This window comes from Mus pahari, chromosome 18 (assembly GCF_900095145.1).
Source record: "Mus pahari chromosome 18, PAHARI_EIJ_v1.1, whole genome shotgun sequence".
In the NCBI taxonomy this organism is placed as follows: Eukaryota; Metazoa; Chordata; class Mammalia; order Rodentia; family Muridae; genus Mus; species Mus pahari.
In genome coordinates, this window is record NC_034607.1 from 5,054,056 (window position 1) to 5,058,717 (window position 4,662).

Below are 4,662 nucleotides of genomic sequence, written 5' to 3' on the forward strand. Positions count from 1 at the left end.
TCTGGGGTTATCTGGGTCTTCAGTACTCTGGGAAACAGATGGTTTTCTTTCTTTCCATATAGTTTTATATCTCTACTTCACAGTTTTGTTTGAACCCTGCTTGGAGCTATTCACTCCTGACTCCAGAGGGGCATCTCGTTTGTCTCCCATAGGCTGTATTATATAGTTGTTACCACAGCAACTCCTGTCATTTCAGCAGCAGGGGTCTTCCTACATTAGCAGGGCTTTCTCTCCATTTCTCAGCATTAGAATCTCCTTCTATCATCCTTCTCCATGTCCCCATGTCTTCCTCTCCTTAAACGTTGCACCACACACACACACACACACACACACACACACACACACACACACACACACANCTGTGCAGATGTGTTCTTCTCTGAATGCTGCTATCACTTGGGTTGTGTGCATATGCTGCACCTGTGAGTGCACAGTGGTTGTGAGTGTGTGCTGTGGTGTGCTTGCATAGGTGTGCATGATGTGTTGAGCACACCAAGCTGTCTTCCTCATGGGCGTACGTCATGTTTGTCTACGTTTTACTTGCGTGACTCCGTGCATTGTGTATTTTTTCTTTGTATTTTAATATCATTAGGTGGTGTGTGTGTGTGTGTGTGTGTGTGTGTGTGTGTGTGTCTGTTACCCTGACTGGGGTCAGGGCAGGCTTCCTGTCTCAGCCCTCTGAGTATTGGGATTACAGTTGTCTGCCTAGCTGATGTCCTGTCTTCTTTCAGCAGAGCCATGTGCACCCAACATGCACATGATTAAGCAGGCTCTCCCCCAGTACATGTTTTCTGAGCCATGTATACCCTCTCCTTGCCCTTAGGTTTACCCTCAAGTGTTCCCTCTATTCTCATGCGTTCCACCTTGGGTCTGTATAATCATCTCTCAGAATTACTGCATCTTGGTTTTCTTTTCTTTATTATCATTATTATTATTTTTCAGAACTAAGGGGAAAAGAAATGGGGACAGGTTGGAGGCTGTTTCCAGTGGTTAGTGGGTGCATATTTGACCAAACAAAGGCACGGACAGATGGACTGACCAGGCAGGAGGCAGCGTCCCTTTCACACTGTGGTGTCTCTTGGGGGAAGGATCTCCCTGAATCTCAATAAAGCAGTTAACAGTGTGACTCAGCACCTCATCCACTGTCCTGTGAACTGAGTGGACTCCAGGAAGCGAGAAGCTCAAGCTCTCAAGACTGGAGTTAATGAAAAGGCTTTGAAGCAGAGAGGTGCAAAGAGCTGTGTGATTATTCGGTGCAGGGATTAGTGGGGCAGAGCAGGATGAGATGAAGGCCCCGATTAGTGAGTGATGGCATTAGTGGTTAAAAGTGTGGGCTCTGGGGTCAGGCCTGCACCACATGCAGAAATGTTCCCTAATCTCTATTCTCCACTTTTGTGATCTGATGATAACAGTAATGATGATTCATTTCTCCATGGAGTGCACACAAGAACTAGGCTAATTTTGCATCCCAATGCCTGGATCTGCTTGGTCCATGGTAGTAGCCTCTGTTACTGCTGCCTCCTGGATTCTCCGGTAGCGGTGGGCATGCTCTGGGAGCCTGGAGTAGGTGGCTGAACAGATGTGAAGAGCCTCCTCTTCAGAAATGAAGAATCACAAGCAAACAATGAGTGCCAGGTTTTGGATTAAGTGCCTCAGAACTTGAAAACCATTCTCTAAGGAACTCTGAGCATCTCGGGAAGAATTTTTGATCAAGATGAATGTTTGAAAAGCCTGGAGGAGAAAACTTGTATTTTTTGTAATTCTTTAAGGAGATTCTCCTTCCCTCTTGCTGCATGGAAGCTTCAAGGGTTGGATGGGCCTATCATTTCACTGTCCTGTTTATCGCAGGTTAGATCTTAAGCATCCTTTGAAAACAACCCATAGTGATTATCCCCTTTGGGCCAATTGGATTTAACTTGAGTTCCCCTCCTTCCTGCAGTGGGATATTCTCAGAAAAAGGAGAGGCCTGTGGAGTTAAAAAAAAAAAAAAACAGCAGTGTAGACACAGACCAGCCCCTGAGTAGACTAAAGTTACATCCTAGTCCTGTGTTGCGCTTAGGTGGGAAGTGAGTAATTAATCAAAACTCAGAAGTCTCACAATAGCCAAGGGTGAGGCAGGCTATAGCAAGAGAACGCAGTAACCCTGAGTAGCAGAGGTGAGAGACATGCTTAATGCCAGGATCCGAGGGAGCTCAGGAAGCGTCTGCCCTGAAGATGGGCTAACTGTACCTGCCAGCTTTGCCTCAGGCAGTATATATCCTGCCTTCTAGATGACCTGCTAGTCCTCAGTGCTCTGTCACATACGTATGGTCTTTCTCATCTCTGCCCTAGCCCCAGCCACTAGAGCTTCCTGGGTAGACCGCTATGTGACTGTAATCTTTGAAATCCGTTTAAGATAGGGTTTCATCTCTATGGCCCAGGCTAGCTCACCCTCATCATATAGTTCATGCTGTCCTTGAACTGCCCTCTTGCCGAAAACCTCTCAAATATTTGTGTACTACTACCATGCCTGTTAACAGGTAGGGTGTTTTGTTTTGTTTTGATACAGGGTCTTGTCATGTAGCTCTAGCTGGAGCGTGGTACTTACTATATAGCCCAAGCTGGTCTTGAACTCATGGTAATCTTCTTGCCTCAACCTTACAAGAATTGGGTTAAACATTGTGCCTGGTAACAGAATTTTAATTTGTTTTCTAGAAGGGGTCTTGCTTTGTAGCTTTGGCTGGGTAATCCAGGCTGGAATGTACAGAAGTCCTTCTGCAGCCTTCCTAGGGATTACAGTCATGAACTACTGCATCTGGCTCAGTTAGGAAGTGCTGACTGGAGAAGTCAGTTACTATGGCAGGGTGTGTGTCTAGGAACTGGGCAAGAGAAGTGGGCAAGATAACCTCTATAAGAGGGAAGGGAGAGAGAAACAGATATCCTTAGGACAGTCTTAGGGAATGGGGTGGCATTGCATGCTCATGACCTAGCCAGGAGCCTTCAACCAGGGTAGAGGAATGCTGTCAGCAGTAGGGAGTGGAGCCAACATCCAGACTATGCACAGACTACTGCGTAGCCTGGTACCCACAACAGCTTAACAACAGCAACATCTTTTTTCCTATGGGATAGGTGTTAAATAGGCTACAGTGCAAGGAGCCCACACTATACAATGGCCTGCATGTTTGAAGAGGGAGCAAGTAAATAACCTCTAGAGATGGGTTTTTGTCTTGGAACTAGCATGCTTGCCTACGGTGTGGGCGGAAGCCCCTACTCTAAAGGTGAGTCTCCCTGGAGGTGGGAGAGACAGGTACATGTCTATTTGTCAACGATCCTTGGAAGTCACATGTCTAGTGCATTCTTCCATGTTGGGTTCAAGGGGTAGAATTGAACACATGTAGAATAGAGTAAGTGTATCATTGCAGCTTTATCTGGAAGCATGGTCCACTGAGGCTGGTCTTCCTTTTACAAAGGCAGTGTTCATAACTTCACTATACCATGCATCTTCTCTTTGGATGATCACCCAAGTTTTGAGTGTCATCCTCCCCCCCTTCTTTCTTTTTAAGACAGGATCCTAACTGGCCTAGAACTCACTATGTAGACCAGGCTGACTTCAAATTCAGAAATCCACCTGCTTCTGCCTCTGGTTCGCTGGAACTACAGGTGTGTACCATTGTACCCAGCCTGCTCAAGCCAGTCTTGTTCATCCTTCTTACATTCAGTATTTTACTAGGTCCTGCTTTTTGGAGGTTTCAGGGGGCCACTTGCCACCCTAGACCTACCCTTTCTGTCAAGTTTGAAGATGACTCTGCTAATTGCACCTTCCTCTGATAATGCTCAGTGACCTTAGGCTACCCGACACAGGCAAATTTGGGCTTATACATGAAGGGTTTTTAGAGCAGGGAATTCTTTACTTTTTCCTTTAACTGAAAAGCAATTGTAAAAGTGGTCTGCACATCATGCTGCCTCAAGCATGTGATTTTAAAAACTCATTGACAGCCATTGTAAATGCATTAACTCTTACAGCCTCCCTGGAGCAAGAAGTAACACTCAAGTGCATCCATTTCAACCTGTGGCTCAAAGGACCCTTTCACAGGGGTCTCAGGGAATCAGATACCTGCATATCAGATATTCACATTACAACTCATAATAGTAGCAAAATTGCAGTTATGAAGTAGCAACGGGATAACTTTATGGTTGAGGTCCAACCCCAGCAGGAAGAACTGTATTAAAGGGTCACAGCATTAAAAAGGTTGAGAACCACTGCTTTAGTGACTAGAGACTGAAGGAAGGTGATTCCTAGCACAGGGACAGTTGCACAGGAATACAGAGGTGTGGGCCTGACAGGCTCTGGAGCAGGAAAATGGCATGCATCTTCTGGTGTGTGTACTGTGGAAGAAGGAAAAAAATCCTCTGGCATAAGTTCTTCAGCTGAGGTCCAGCAAGGAGGTAAAAGATTAATAAGAGACAAATGTGAAATTAACACGTGCCTTGTGCACGGGTAGAATGACAAGTTTGGAATTTTGGTTTGTTTAAAAAACACACACACACAGCCGGGTGTGGTGGCGCACGCCTTTAATCCCAGCGCTCGGGAGGCAGAGGCAGGTGGATTTCTGAGTTCGAGGCCAGCCTGGTCTACAGAGTGAGTTCCAGGACAGCCAAGGCTACACAGAGAAACCCTGTCTC